The sequence below is a fragment of the Eublepharis macularius genome, chromosome 9, assembly GCF_028583425.1.
Source record: "Eublepharis macularius isolate TG4126 chromosome 9, MPM_Emac_v1.0, whole genome shotgun sequence".
In the NCBI taxonomy this organism is placed as follows: Eukaryota; Metazoa; Chordata; class Lepidosauria; order Squamata; family Eublepharidae; genus Eublepharis; species Eublepharis macularius.
The window spans coordinates 107,699,418-107,715,851 of NC_072798.1; the positions used below are offsets into that span (position 1 = coordinate 107,699,418).

At 50.5% G+C, this 16,434-nt stretch overlaps 1 protein-coding gene across 7 annotated transcripts in view; it reads left to right on the plus strand.

Moving 5' to 3' along the window:
• PPFIBP1 (PPFIA binding protein 1) overlaps positions 1-16,434 on the plus strand; it is a 218,856-nt gene that overhangs the window by 89,732 nt on the left and 112,690 nt on the right. The gene's annotated exons all lie outside the window — the stretch shown is intronic.

The following is a 16,434-nucleotide window of genomic DNA, read 5'->3' on the forward strand; positions in this document are numbered from 1 at the left end:
TCCCTCAGTTCTCTTCTTGCCGCCGCTTGGAGAGAACGTGAGCTTCGTTGCTCTGTGCTTGTGCTTTATGCTTTGATTCTGGATTGATCTTTTGGCTTTTGACTTTGGACTTTGGACTTCGGACTTCGCTTCTTGGATTCTGATTTGGACGGTATTTCACAAAACGGTGTTTTACGACTCGGACTGGTTGACCTCTCTTAATAGCGTGCCCTTGAAGATGGCCTCTAAGGCTCTCTTCAAGCGTTGCTTAAAGTGCCACACTAAAATGGCACAGACCGATGGCCACGAGATGTGCCTTTTTTGTCTGGGGGAGACCCACAATGTGACGGCCTGCAAAATCTGCCAAGGGTTCACAAACAAGGCCCGACAGGATCGGCAGGCCCGGCTGAACTCTTCCCTTTGGAAGGCGGTCATGTCGACGGCAACACCGATGCCTTCACCCAAGACTGGCCCAAGCCCCTCTGCTGGAAAGCGCTCCAGAGCGGGTTCTGTGGCCTCTTCGAGGTCGGCCCGCCCCGCAAGTGCCGCGGCGTCGAGAGCGACCTCCCCAGCGCAGGGTTCGGCGCGGCCACCCCAAAGCGCTTCTTCCACCGCGTCGGATCCGAGGGCTACTGCCTCGGCGCCGAAGATCTTGGTTCCGAGTCCCCAGTCTGAACCGACGACCAGGTCGATTCCGATGGCTACGCCGCGTTCATCATCAAGAGGTGCGTCGGTGCCGAGGTCTTCTTCGGAACCGAGGTCTTCTTCGGAGCCGCCGGCTAAGAAGAAGAAGGCCAAACACCGTCATCGTTCTCCACGCTCGGTTCCGACGGAGGAGGTCATCCTCATACCGCGCACGCCGTCTCCTCATCTTGGCTCTCCGGTTCCGGAGGATGTGCCGGACCCGGGCGCATTCGAGGTCGTACCGGCTGAGCTTTCCCCTGTGGCGGATCCAGGCCCGCCTCCGAGTCACCAGGATCGGTCGCCTTCCGATCGTCGTTCCCCGGCCGCTGCTTCGTCCCGCAAGCGTCGTCAGTCCGAAGAGGGTAGTGTCGGATCCGTTCACTCTTTGGCTTCTCGTCATCGCCAAGCTTCGGATCTGCCTCCCGCCTTCCGCTGCCACTGGGAAGGAGCTCCTGGTTTCGCCTATTCGGAACCGAGGCCCTCAACATCGAGGCAGCCGTGGTTCCCTCTGCCGGTCCGGGGAGAGGAATCACACAGTTCCGAGGGAGAGGACGTCAGAAGCGTCGGAGATTACCGTTCCGAGTCCTGTTCCGAGCCTTCACCGGACGACAACGTGGCGCCGAGCAGTAGTTCTCCGTATGAAGATTTGAGAATCTACGCGGATCAGATGGCTCGGATGGCTCAAGCCTTAGAGATGGGCATCTCCTCAGCCGTCCCCCAGACCAAGGACAAGCTGCTCAAGAGAATCTATGCAGACAATCCGGCAACCATCGGCTTCCCCATGCTTGAGGGAATAGAGGAGATTGTGGAGAAGGTGTGGAAGGTGCCCTGTGACCAACCAGCCACCTCTAGGAGGATTGAGCAGCTTTACAAAATTAAGCAGGGCACCTGGCCTGCGTTGTTGAAGCACCCTCCGCCTTCGTCTCTGGTCACAGAGGAGTTCCAGCCTCGCCGCTCTGGACCACCCTCGGCGCCACCTGACAAGGAGGGACGGAAGCTGGACGCCCTTGGTAGACGGCAGTATTCCATCGCATCCTTGGGGCTTAGGATTGCCAACTACCAGACAATCATGGCTGGATACCAGCTCTACCTCTGGGAGAAGTTGGCATCCTATGTTGGCAACCTTCCCCCTGAGCAGAAGGCGGTGGTGTCGCTTCTGCAGACTGAGGCTATCCACCTGTCAAAACAACAGATGAATGCGGGGAGCCATGCGGCCGACACTGCGGCTCGTGGGATGACTTCTGCCATCGTCCTCCGGCGCCACTCCTGGTTGCGGTCTACTGCCCTTTCCCAGGAGGTGAGATCTCGAGTGGAAGGCCTGCCTTTCGAAGGGGAATCGCTGTTCTCCACGTCAACCGATGAGGCCTTAAAGAAAAAGAAGGAGGACAGGCAGACTGCACGTTCCTTGGGGCTGGCTCCCCCCGACAAACCCGCCTACAAGCCACGGTACGCTCCCAGGTACGGCCCTTACCACTACCAGGGCAGGTACCAGCACCAGCGGCCGAGTTACCAACAGTTTCCGGCTTATCAGCAGCGGCACTACCCTCCTCCGCAGCAGCCCAGGAGACGTAGGCCTTTCAAGCCCCGCTCATCGCAGCCTCCGGCCCAGCAGAAGGAGCAGCAGGGCCCTGGGAGGCAGTATTGACGGGTCAACCCAGCCGTAACCCCGAACTTCTCAGACAGACTGAGGCCATTCCACTCTGAGTGGGAGTCAATAACATCTGACTCATGGGTCTTAACGATTGTTGAAAAGGGATACGGGCTGGAGTTCGTTGAGCTGCCTAGATGCAGTTCACCCCTGACAGCTGTCAATAACACTATGGCCGAGCTGGATGCGGAAATTGTGTCGCTCTTGGCCAAGGGGGCTGTGGAAGAATTGGCCTATGAAGACTCTGTGACGGGGTTCTTCTCTAGGTTCTTCCTGGTTCCCAAGAAGGATGGTGGCTTACGTCCCATTTTAGATCTGAGGGGCCTTAATGCCTTCCTTAAGGTGACCAAATTAAAAATGGTTACATTGGCGGCTGTGATCGCCTTGCTGAAACAGGGGGATTGGTTTGCGGTCCTTGATTTGAAGGACGCATATTTTCACGTGGGAATACGGGAAGAGCACAGGAAATACCTGAGCTTCGTTTACCGGCGAAGGGTTTTCCGGTATAAGGTGCTTCCCTTTGGCCTATCCACTGCCCCACGAGTGTTTACGAAATGTGTGGCCCCCGTGGTCTCCTTCCTTCGGGAGGAGGGCTGTACCGTCTTTCCATACCTCGATGACTGGCTTATCATGGCTGAGTCGGAGTCTAGGCTGGTGCAGGACATTGGCTTAGTGCTTAGCACTTGTCAACGCCTGGGGCTCTTGGTAAACTTTGAAAAATCCAAGCTGGTGCCCAACTGCAAGGTTTCCTACATTGGTGCACTGTTAGACTCCGTGGAGGGTAAGGCTGTGCTCCCCTCGGAGAGAGCTAGGTCCCTAAGGGGTCTTGTGTCCATGTTTAAAAGGAACCGCTTCCAGTCCATGCGCACTATCCAGTGCTTATTAGGTCATATGGCAGCGGCCACCTCTGTGGTGCCCTTCGCTAGACTGCATATGCGCCCTCTCCAGAATTGGTTCGTGTGGAGGTACGATGCTCAGCAGCACCCTCCGTCCCTCAAATTCTCTATCCCAAGGGTCATCCTATCCTCCTTGGACTGGTGGCTGGCTGATGGCCATTTGTTTAAAGGGACCCCTTTTGGCTATCAGCATCCTGACGTCACGGTTACCACTGATGCCTCTCTGTTGGGATGGGGGGCTTATTGTGGTGATGTGTGTGTGCAAGATGTCTGGTCTGAGAGGGAAACGACCCTCCATATTAATGTGCTTGAACTAAGAGCCATTCGTTTCGCACTTGTGTCCCTTACAGCACTCTTGAAAAATCGCCAGGTGTTGGTACAGACGGACAACACGACTGCCATGTACTACATAAATCAACAGGGGGGCACAGTGTCCATGGCGCTCTGCAGGGAAGCCACGCTCACTTGGCAGTGGGCAATCAGGAATGGCATGACACTTCGTGCTATACACGTAGCAGGGTCGGACAATGCCCGGGCGGATGCCCTGAGCAGGGTACTTATGCTGGACCACGAGTGGGAACTGAACGTAGAGTGCGTTGGGCCGATCTTTCAGATGTGGGGTCGTCCAGATATAGATGTATTTGCAACAGCGGCGAATACCAAGGCCCAAATGTTCTGTTCCAGGGCAGGGAGCGACCCCCTCTCTATTGGGGATGCCTTCCAGTGTACGTGGAGTCAGGGCTTGCATTATATGTTTCCTCCGTTCCCTTTGATTCCCAGGGTCCTGTGCAAGATAGAGGACAGGATGGACTGCATCCTGGTGGCCCCCTTTTGGCCAAGGCAGGTTTGGTTTCCAAAGCTCCTGCGGATGTCCCAACGGACATATGTGAGTCTGCCCCCTCGGCAAGACCTTCTCCTGAACGGGAGCTTAGTCCATCACGACCCCAGGAAGCTGCACTTGACGGCTTGGCGGATCGTTCCTCCCCTATAGGTTTTTCGGAGGAGGTACAGAGGGTCCTCCTGAATGCTCGCAGACCATCCACTAGGCGCTCTTATGCGGCCAAGTGGCGCAGGTTCGAAATATGGGCACTTGCTAAAGGAGTGGTGCCTGCCAGCAGTCCCCTAGGGGTTATATTCGATTACTTGTGCCACCTGAGGGACCTGGGCTTGAAGGTTTCTTCTCTCAAGGTCCACCTTGCAGCTATCTCTGCAGCTCACACCCAAGTTGAGGGTGGTACAGTTTTTTCTCACCCAAAATCCCGTCAGTTCCTTAAGGGCATGTTCAACCTTTACCCACCCGTGTCTGCACCGGTGCCTCAATGGTCGCTGTCCCTGGTGCTTTCGCGTCTTATGTTGCCTCCATTCGAACCGCTGGCAACCTGCCCCTTGGACATGTTATCGTACAAGGTGGCATTCTTGGTGGCAGTGACTTCTGCTAGGAGGGTCAGTGAGCTGTCTGCGTTGCGATCTGACCCCCCCTTCCTGGTATTTCATCCAAACAAGGTGGTCCTGCGTCCCTGCCTAGGTTTCTTGCCTAAGGTGGTGTCTGCTTTCCACCTCTCGCAGGATATTGCATTGCCTGCGTTTTTCCCTCACCCTTCCTCGAAGGGGGAGAGGGCCCTCCATTCCCTAGACTTGAAGAGCTCCATAGCCTATTATCTGGATAGGACAAAGGGTTTCCGATCAAGTCCTCACCTGTTTGTGTGCTTTGGGGCCAAGGACAAGGGTAACAGGGCTTCTTCGCAGACCCTGTCTAGGTGGATTGTGACGGCCATTAGCAAGGCCTATTCCTTAGCTGGGGTGACTTGCCCACTTCATGTCAGGGCCCATTCTACGCGGTTCCAGGCATCCTCCTCAGCGCTCCTCAGGGGTGTGCCCCTGGCTAACATTTGCAAAGCGGCCACATGGTCCTCTGCAGACACCTTTGTAAGGCATTATGCCATAGATGTCAATGCGGAGCAGGATGTTTCGGTGGCCAGGGCTGTCCTACACTCCCTTTTTTCCTGAGGGAGTCTTGGGAAAAGTTTCTTGGCGTACCTGCTAGGTACCCTTGAGTGACAGAGTGTATATATGTATATTTATGTGTATATATATGTAAATATTGAGTACTTATATATCACTACACGGTTTGTATAGATGTATGTATGTATATCTATAGTGTTGTTGTTCTTTAATAAAATTGTGTTGGATTTCACCCCACCTTCCTTATTGTGTGAAGCTTGGTACACTCCCATGTGTGGAGGCACAGAAGAACGAAGATGAAAACAGGGTTAACATACCTGTAACTTATGTTCATCGAGTTCTTCTGTGCTGACACACAACCCTCCCTCCTACCCCGCTGTGAATTCCAATGCACGACAATGTGATGGCTGTAACGGGAATTGGTGTTTTTTAAGGTGTTATGGCTAAGTGTATTGGTCAAGCGGCGGCAAGGAGAACTGAGGGAAGGGGCCGTTGGTCGCTGGAGGAGCATGTGACCGTTTGGGCGGGAAAACGGTCGCTGAGGCGCGCGACGAACGGCCCCCTCGGAGCCATAGAAGCTATAGAAAATTCTCCGGCGGCTGGCCTGCGCCTGCGCAGTCCCCATGTGTGTCAGCACAGAAGAACTCGATGAACATAAGTTACAGGTATGTTAACCCTGTTATCTTGGTGGACATGTGGGCTGGTGAACCCAGGGACAGATAATGGGTTGGATCCAGACTAAATTTACCAGAGGTGGAAAGGAACTGTTCTCCCTTCCCCCTCTCACTGCAACCCAGTCATTCTAAACCAGGTTTGTAGGCAAGAAACACTCCTCTCCTGTACCCTGCCCTGAACCTTTCTCCCTGTCCTCTTGCTTACCTGGGCATCGGCACTCCAGACACAACACAGAAGTTCAGCTTTATGTCCCTGATGTTGCTTAATTTGATTGATTAGCCTTTTAGCCCTCCCTCCCTGCAAGTGGACTCAGGGTGAGTCACAACATCAAATCCACAATACAATAAAAGATAAAAGCATACAATAAATATAAAAAATATAATCAAATAGAGTAAAAAATACTTAAGACCAAATCATTCCAAGATGTGGCGTTTGCTGTTTCTCAGTCAATACACTCCAGCAATCAAGAACTGTGGGGCAAGAGACAAAAATTCAAAGCCTAAAACTGGAGATGAGAACACTGAAGATTTGCAGGGAATGAAACACGTGCTAGGAAACATTAACTCGCAGGTAAGCACAGAAACAAAAACCTCAGGACATATAACACAGAGATTTCAATGTCTCTACACTAATGCACAGAGTATGGGAGACAAGCAGGAGGAACTTGAAGTCCTAATACAGGAAGGGGATTAGGACATAATAGGCATTACTGAAACTTGACAGAATGACACTCACAATTGGAATACTAGGACTGAGGGACACAACTTGTTTAAAAGGGATAGACAAATAAGGAAGGGGGGAGGAGTATCATTATATGTAAAAGAGATATATACTTGTGTGTGGAAATACATGTATCTGAACATGGAAGTTCAATTGAGAGTCTCTGGGTAAAAATAAAAGGAGTAAGAAATAATAGTGATACTATGATTGGGGTCTGCTGTAGACCACCAAGCCAGGCAGAGCACTTGGATGTGAAACTCCTAGAACAAATGACACAAAAATGAAAGGTCAAATGAAAGGTCAAATAAATTCCTGACTTGTCTTGCTGACAACTTCATTTTTCAGAAAGTAGAGAGGGTAACAAGGGGTTCTGCTATCTTGGACTTGATTCTCACCAACCGGGAAGAGCTGGTTGACGAGGCGAAAGTAGTGGGTACCCTGGGTAGCAATGACCAGGTAATTTGGGAATTTATAGTCTCAGGTAAAGGAAAAGCTGTACGCAGTCAGACATATAGGTTGGACTTCAGGAAAGCAAATTTTAACAAACTGAAAGCTATGCTGGGTCAGAAATACTTAAGGAGAAAGGAGTTCAAGAGAGGTGGGAGTTTCTAAAAATTGAACTATTGAAACACAATCACAAACAATTCCTATGAGATGGAAAAATGAGAGGAGCTTAAAGAAGCCATGGTGGCTTCATAACAGCTTTCTAATAATTGAGAAATAAAAAGACTCATTTATGAAATGGAAGGAGGGCCTTATAACCAAGGATGAATATAGACAAATGACCTATGCTTGTAGACAGAGCGTCAGAAAAGCTAAAGCTCAGTATGAGCTTAGGCTAGGAAGAGATGCTAAAAACAACAAAAAAGGGTTCTGTGCTTATGTTCAAAGTAAGAAAAAGAGCAAGGACATGGTAGGCCCACTGCAGGGACCGGGAAGTGAAAGTGTAACAGGCGATGAAGAGAGGGCAGAACTGCTCAGTTCCTGCTTTTCCTCAGTCTTCTCCTGCGAGGGAGATGGTGCTCCACGTGGCAGTAACAGAACACATGCTGGGGGAAGGGAGTTACAGCCTAGGATCAGCATAGAGGTAGTACGCAAACACCTAGTTTCTTTAAATGAAACAAAGTCCTCGGGGCCAGATGAATTGCACCCAAGGGTACTAAAAGAACTCACAGATGTAATTTCTGAGCCTCTGTCCATTATTTTTGAGAATTCTTGGAGATCAGGAGAGGTGCCAGAAGATTGGAGACGGTCAAATGTTGTCCCCATCTTCAAGAAGGGGAAAAAGGAGGATCCAGGTAACCGCCGACCCGTCAGCTTGACATCTATCCCTGGAAAAGTCCTAGAACAAAGCATCAGTCAGTCAGTCCTTGAGCATTTAGAAGGGATGGCTGTGATTACTAAGAGCCAGCATGGGTTTCTCAAGAACAAGTCATGTCAGACTAACCTTATTTCTTTTTTTGAGAAAGTTACTACCTTGCTGGATCAGGGGAATGCTGTAAATATAGTTTATCTCTATTTCAGTAAGGCTTCTGATAAGGTTCCACATAATATCCCTGTCGACAAGTTGGTAAAATGTGGTTTGGATCCTATTACTATCAGATGGATCTGTAACTGGTTGATAAATCGTACCCAAAGAGTGCTAGTTAATGGTTCCTCATCCTCTTGTAGAAGAGTTACAAGTGGAGTTCCTCAGGGATCAGTTCTGGGACCTGTTCTGTTCAACATTTTTATAAATGATTTGGATGAAGGAATAGAATGATTGCTTATTAAATTTGCAGATGATACTAAATTAGGAGGGGTAGAAAATATGGTAGAAGTCAGAGTCAGGAGACAGGATGATCTTGACAGGCTGGAAAACTGGGCTAAAACAAAATTAATTTCAACAGAGATAAATGTAAAGTTCTGCATTTAGGTAGGAAAAATCAAATACATGATTATAGAATGGGAGAGACTTGTCCTGGCAGTAGTATGTGTGAAAAGGATCTAGGGGTCTTAGTAGACCATACGCTGAACATGAGTTAGCAGTGTGATGTGGTAGCTAAAAAGGCAAATGCGGTTTGGGGCTGAATCGACAGAATCCAGATTAGTAGTTAGACCTCACCTAGAATACTGTGTTCAGTTTTGGGCACCACAATTTATGAAGGATATGGACAAGCTGGAACATGTCCTGAAGAGGGCAGCAAAGATGGTGAGGAGTCTGGAGACCAAGTCCTATGAGGAAAGGCTGAAGGAACTTGGTATGTTTAGGTTGGAGAGAAGATGACTGAGAGGTGGTATGATAACCATCTTCAAGTACTGAAAGGTCTGTCATATAGAGGATAGCACGAAGTTGTTTTCTGCTGCCCCAGAATGTTAGGCCGAAAGAGTTTTTGGCTAAATATTAGGAAGCAACTATAACAAGGGTGAAACGTGGGAGTACAACAAAGACTAGAACAAAGGGACTCCCAGTATAGGTTATACAAAACCACTCTTTGAAAACTTGTACATATATTTAAAGTGCAAAAGTGCTCAAAATATACAGAAATATATATAATCAATCACAATCAATATCAATGAACAATACATAAGCAATACATGTAATGAATGCTCAGGAATAACACTGGTCAACGCTAGAAATCACTCAGAGTCCTAATTAAATTCATGTAGTTATATAGTAGGAATAGCCAAATAGCAGCCACAGGAGTCAAGTCCAAACCACAAGTTCTTTTCAATCAATAAAGGTGTGGTATTTGTCTGTGCAAGCCGTTTGTGAAGAACTCCACTTGCCGCGGGCATTCAAAAGCCTCCAATTAACAGCCACGCCTATGCTCTACAGACTGTAGACCTCGTGATTTCTAGCATTGACCAGTGTTATTCCTGAACATTCATGACGTGTATTGCTTATGTATTGTTCATTGATATTGATTGTAATTGATTATATATATTTCTGTATATTTTGAGCAGTTTTGCTCTTTAAATATATGTACAAGTTTTCATAGAGTGGTGTTGCATAACCAGGGCCGGTGCCAGAGTTTCTGGTGCCTGCGGCCACTCGTGCACACACGCGCGCGCAGAGCGCGCATGCACGCCACTGACTGCGTGATGACGTCATCGTGTGATGACGTCATCACGCAGCGCAGGATAGCTGGGGCGGCATGCGGAAGCTGCTCTGTGCTCTGCACACCGCCCCAGCAGCAGCCTGACGGCTTCTGTGCCCCGCTGGGATGTGTGGGGGCGGAGGAGTGTGCAGCGGAGCTGGTGTGGCTGGCTGCAGCTGCTGCTGCAGCCATCCAGCCCCGTGCCGCCGCCGCCACATGCCCCAGCCGGGCACAGAAGCCGTCAGGCTGCTGCTGGGGCAGCGTGCGGAGCACAGAGCAGCCTCCGCGTGCCACCCCAGCAGCGGCTCACGGCTTCTGCGCCCAGCTGGGGCGTGTGGCGGTGGCGGTGGCACAGGGCTGGTTGGCTGCATCAGCAGCTGCAGCCCAGTCACACCAGCTCCTCTGCGCGTGCCTCCGCCCCCCAACACCCCCTCCGGCGCCTCTCCAGTGTCCTTGCGCACGAGGCCACCGCCTACCTGGCCTCAATGGGCGCGCCGGCCCTGTGCATAACCTATACTGAGAGTCTTTTTGTTCTAGTCTAAATATTAGGAAGAACTTCCTGACAGTGAGAGCGGTCCCTCAGTTGAACAGGCTTCCTCGGGAAGTGGTGGGCTCGCCTTCTTTGAAGGTTTTTAAGCAGAGGCTAGATGGTCATCTGGCCGCAATGCTGATTCTGTGAACCTGGGCAGATCATGAGAGGGAGGGCAGGAATGGTTGCATCAGTGCTTAGTTCTCGTGGCCCCTTCTTACATGCCCAGGGTAAGACAGATTGCAACGTTGGGGTCAGGTAGCAATTTTCCACAGGCCAGTTTGGCCAGGGATCCTGACAGTGTTTTGCCATCTTCTGGGCATGGAGCAGGGGTCACTGGGGCAGTTGGGGAGGGGTAGTTGTGAAGTTCCTGCATTGTGCAGGGGGTTAGACTAGATGACCCCAGAGGTCCCTTCCAACCTATGCTTCTATGATTCTAAATCACCAAGGTTGAACCAATAAAAGCAGGGTGGCCTGAATGCCACAGCAGGAAGGCTGGCTGGATAGTACACCCACGCCCTAACCACAACTATAGCCCTGGTGGAACATCTCCATTTTACAGGCCCTGTGAAACTGTAACGGGTCCCACAGGGCTCAGGGCTCAGTGGAGAGAGTGTTCCAGCAGGCCAGTGCCAAGGCTGAAAAGCCCCTGGCCGCAGTCAAGACCAAGCTAACACCCATGGGGCCAGAGATCACCAGTAGATGTTTCTCAGCTGAACGGAACGCCCTTTACGGAATATATGGTTAGAGGCGGTCCCGCAGGTAAGTCGGTCCCAGTCTGCTAAGGGCTTTAAATGTCAAGACCAAAACCTTGAACTTGATCTGGAATTCAACTGGAAGACAGTGCAGCTGGCCCAGGACAGGTTGTATGTGTGTCCTAACTGTGGAGTCCCTGTGGGACACGTGCCGCTGATTCTGGACTAGTTGTAGCTTCCGCATCAATCTCAAGGGGGGTAAGCCTGCGTAGAGCGAGTTACAGTAGTCCAGCCCGAAGGTGACGGTTGCTTGGCTCACTGCAGTCAGGTTGTGGGTCAAGAGATGGGGGACAAGCTGCCCAATCTGATGAAGATAGAAAAATGAAAATCTGGAACTGCTGTGACCTGGGCCTCCACTGAAAGGACGGCATCCAGAACCATGCCCAGTCTTCTTACCTTCAGTGCAGGCACCAGCAGCACCCCATCAAGGGCTGGGAGCCGATTCTCTGAACCCATCAACCCACAACCCAAGTGCTAGACCTCTCACTTCATGGAGTTCAACTTCAGTTGACTCTGCTTTAGCCACCCAGTCACAGCCTCCAAAACCCTGCTCAGAATGTCTGGTGCGGCATCTGCCCAGCTGGCCAGCCAACGGCAGATGTAACTGAGTGTCATCAGCATACTGGTGACAGCCCAGTCTGAAACTTGAATCCAGCTGGGTGAGGGGGTGCATATAAGTATTAAATAACATAGGGGAGAGTATTGCCCCCTTAGGGAAACCGCATACCAATAGACAATAATAACATTCGATTTATATACCGCCCTTCAGGGCAACTTAACGCCCACTCAGAGCGGTTTACAAAGTGTGTTATTATTATCCCCACAACAAAACACCCTGTGAGGCGGGTGGGGCTGAGAGAGCTCCAGAAAGCTGTGACTAGCCCAAGGGCACCCAGCTGGCTTCAAGCGGAGGAGTGGGGAATCAAACCCGGCTCTCCAGATTAGAGTCCTGCTGCTCTTAACCACTGCACCAAACTGGCATTTGCTCTCCAAGTACCACCGTCTGTCCCCGACTGTGGAGCACGGAGGTTATCCAGTGCAAGCGAGCCCCATGTATCCCCACATTGGCAAGGCAATGGGTCAATAATACATAGTTGACTGTTATCAACGGCTTCTGCTGCCAAAACCACAGTTTTACGCTTTCACTCCCTCTGCTCCACTCTCATCAGCCTGAATATTCAGGTTCTGTCTTCATCCACACCATGCACTCTAATGAATTGAGGTTTTCTGTTCTGGAGGGTCAGGATCAAGGCAGTATGTCTACAGTAGGGTTGCCCAATGTGGTGCTTGTGGGCAACATTGCCCCTGCCAGTATTTCTCTTGGAGCCCACCAAGCTGTTCAGAAAGTGGGCAGGGCCATTGTAAGGTAGGGCTTGTTATTGGCTGTCCTTATTCAAACGAAAGGGGTTTCTACTGGAAGGTCTGGAAAGCACCTGGGCTGCCCTTAGTCAGTGTGATTCCATTCCGCCTTCAGGCTTTCTTTCTTCCCGTGAGATGTTAGGCTTAGAGGTATTCCGTTTGGCTTTACCTCCTCCCCCAGCCCTTTTGGGGTATCGCTCACTGGCCCATCTCAAAATCCCAGAGGTGCCCACAGGTTCAAAAGTTTAGGGGTCCTTGGTCTGCAGTGTCTGAACAGCCGGGGGCACAAAATGAACACCTTGTATTGCCGCTTTAATTACCTAAATCATGTCTGCAAACATGACCTTGCTTGCTTTTAATGTGTCTGTTTAGTAGAAGCAGCAGTTTGCATACAATATAAAAGGAATACTCGTATGCCTTTGAATTCTGGCAGAGCAGTCTTAATATAGACGATTACGTATGAGCGCTAGATGGTGTTTATTTCTAAATATGTCACAGATGTTGTTTTGGTTATGGTTTAATTTACAATGCTTTGAAGTGGCGTCCTTGTACAAGGCAGCAGGAATACCAGGCCTGCCACCGAAGAATCTTCTAGAGCTCCACAGATGGGGCGAGGTGCCCCTGCCGCCCCCCCCCCCCGCCCCCTTGCCAGTTTCCTCCGCCTTTTCCGGGGCCCTGAGGGGGGGGAGGTGCCTGTCCCTCAGCTCTCCCTCTGCAAGCGCAGAGAACAGGGGGGCTTCTGAAGTAGCTCCTTCTTAGCGATTTACAGCATGATTATTTATTCTTGTACCTACCTGAAGAGATTTTTCTCAAAAAATTGTTTTGTCTTCTGCTGTCAATGATCATCTTATTCTCTGTAAAAGAGAGAAAGAAGTTTGAGTTCGATGCCCAATTCTTCTCCCTCGTGGAGTACTGTGCGCTGGCCTAGAGATGTCTCAAAAGGTGTTTTAAAAACGCTCCAACTGCAGGTCCAAAATGTTCCAGACCTAGGATTACGAACCCTGTCTCTTCTGTCTTGGGGAAGAGCCTGCTGGCGCCAAATGTAAGATCTGTTACTGGTTCACAGCGAAGGCCAGGCATGACGGCCTCTAGGATTAAGGCAGCTCTGTGGGAGAAGGCGGTGGCAGTGCCCACTGATACTGCATAACCAGCCTCTTTGGAGCCTTGGCCACGGGGGGCTTCACTTCCAGGAAATCAACCTTTGTTTCCCAAGTCCAGAGTCAGAACTGGTACAGCCGGCACCATCCCTTCTTCTGAGCACTGCTGGCAAAGAAGAAGCCCAAACGTTGGGAGCTGAGTAAATCCAAAATGCCTGACAAGCACAGGCATTCTACACGGAAATCCTATGAGAAGTCAGCCACTAAGCCGTTTTGGTTCTGATGATCCCCTCGCCCCATAGCGACCCATCCGCTCAGCTAAATTCTCCCAATTTCCTTGTCGGAGGGAGAGATGAGGGAACCAAGGGACAAGACCGGAATTCCGCTTTCCCTTCGTTCCAAGGACCCGAGTTCTAAGGGCACTGTCACAATGCCATCTTATTGGAGCCGATCGCCGGAATATTTCAGAACCAGAGGCAATATTTTTGGATCTCATTATGTTTCTCCTTCCAGCCATCAGTGGCCTGGTCTACCATATACTCCATGGATGGGTGCTCCATATCTGTTCCCCTATCCATGGGGAATCCCCATTCCAGTATAGTCTACGCATATACAGCAGGAGGCTTTTGGCTCTGGACAGGCGGAGCCATCCGTCTCTGACCAAGGAATCATTGCCGCCAAAGCGGGCTCCAGGGACACTGGTTCCAAGGGAAGTTCAGCACTTGGAAGCGAACCATCTATCCAGTTCCCATTCAGAGCTGGACCTTGCATCAGAAGCCTTTTAATGATCCGATTGGAACCACCTCCATGTGATGTTCAAACATTAAACATGCAGTGGAACAGGTCCTGTCCCAGCAGTTACATGAGGGTTTTTGCTAATGTGCGGCCTCCACCATTGCTCTTCGATGGCACTCTTGAGTGAATTCCACATGGTTACCAAATGAGACCAAGGCTAGAGTTGAGGATTTACTGTTTGAGGGCAGGGTGTCATCTACGTATTGATGACATCCCACTCCAAAGCTGCGAATGAGTTCTTCTAAAGGTTTAACGTAGAGATTGAATAAGATGGGAGATAAGATTGAGCCCTGTGGAACCCCACAAGATAGTTCCCATTCTGGAGATAGCTGATCTCCAATGGCAACCCCTTGAGTCCGTTCCATGAGAAACGATTTAAACCAGTCCAGGACACATCCTTTGATGCACAGTTCTGTTTCTAAACACCTCAACAGGATGGCGTGGTCTACCCTGTCAAAGGCTGGAGCAATAAGGAGGCATGGCCTTTGTCTATATTCAGACAGAGATCATCCACTAACGCTAGTAGTGCTGCCTCTGTCCCATGCCCTGGTCTGAATCCAGCCTGGAGAGGGTCTAGAGTGCTAGAGTTTTCCAAGAAGGTCTGGAGTTGGTCAGCTACCACTCTCTCAATCACTTTGCTCAGAAAGGGCAGATTAGAGACTGGACGATAATTGGCCACATCAGTTTTGTGTAGGAATGATTTTTTTAATTAGTAGATGGATAACTGCCTGTTTGAGTGGCCGGGGGAAAGAGCCGTGAGCTAGCAATTGATTTACAATAGATCTCAGTGGTTCACTTACGTTTTCAATAAAGAACCACACCTATTCCTGAACAGCCCAGCAGGATTGGACCCCACAACCACATATTGTAGTATCAAACATGCTGGTGGTCTCAATGCAGGCAACAGACTAGAGCTACAATCACGGTATAGTTGAGCAAGCAGTGTCGAACAGGTGTTGCATCCATCCGAGGCGCAGTTCACAATATAGTGTTGTTCCTCCCGTCCTCTCGTGTCCTCTAACTCGTGCAGCTGATAACTGCTCCTTGGCTGTGCGGCCCAGGCTAAGAGCCACGGGCCAAGAGCTCTTGCGCTCGCGCCCTTTGGTTCACGCCAAGAGGCTCGGGCCTCCCTGTACAGTGCCCCAGTGAAATAGCCAGGCTATCAAGCAGCATTACCTGTGAAGAGGCAGAGAGGAGGAGGAGGAGATGGGGCCTTGGGCCTGGGATCCAAAAGGTCAACAGCTGCAGATCAAAGGGAATTGCTGCAGGCATCGATCCGGCCCTCAGCGAGGCCTCTTCGCCAGCAAGTATCCATCTAGCCCTTCAGCAAGTTCTCCCAAGCATTGCACGGTGCTCCGTGAAATGCACCTTATTTAAAAACGTATGACTCTGAGGTGGTCGTATACACTTGCTTATCCTTTCTGCCCAGTGTAGTTTTCTAAATTTCATTTGGCCCAGGACTTCTCACTTCCAGTTTTTCACCCTAACCTTGATAAGGAGAGAACAGTCCGCTTCCTGGAATGTCAGAAGAGCTTTTAAACAGAACACAGTCCTTTAGGAAATTTGTCAATTTGTTTATTAGTTATTCCGATAAAAAAAGGGGGGGGGGTGTCAGAGTCTCCTCTGCAGTGCTCTAAGGCGGTCTCTTTGTTGACACAATCCGCAGGGCGGCCACGTAGTCTTCATCGAGGATGTTCATCCTGCACTCTGCCGTTGATGTCAACACCGCAAAGGAGGTGGCTTTGGGGAGAGCAGGATTACAATTGTTGTTTTGTTGAGAACATCACACCCACCATCCTGCTCTGGGTAAGGTTGCTCGCTAGTCACCCATGAGGGGCTGCACGGTTGTGACCATGAAGATGGAAACGTGGTTGCTCTTACCTGTAATTGATGTTCCTCGAGTGGATACTAGCGCAATCTCACTACCCTCCTTCTGCTGTGAGCTCTTCCAGATCTTTTTTTTCCTTTATCCCCTTTGAGTTCTCTGGCAGCAGCAGTGAGAGAATTGAGGGATAGGCACTCCCCCTCCTGCTAAGCTCACTAGAAAAAGCAGGAGCAGTTAGCAGGCAAAGGGGCCGGGGAGTGCCACACACGTTCTGTGGGGCTCGAGAAGATGCTTCCTTGGCAGGCCTGCGCACCTGCCCCCAAGTGTGGCCACTCTGACGACCACCTGATGAGTTACAGGTAAGTGCAATCAGGTTTCCCTGTATGGAAGTGTATAGAGACACGGTGTACTCTGTTCGAAACGGTGGGCT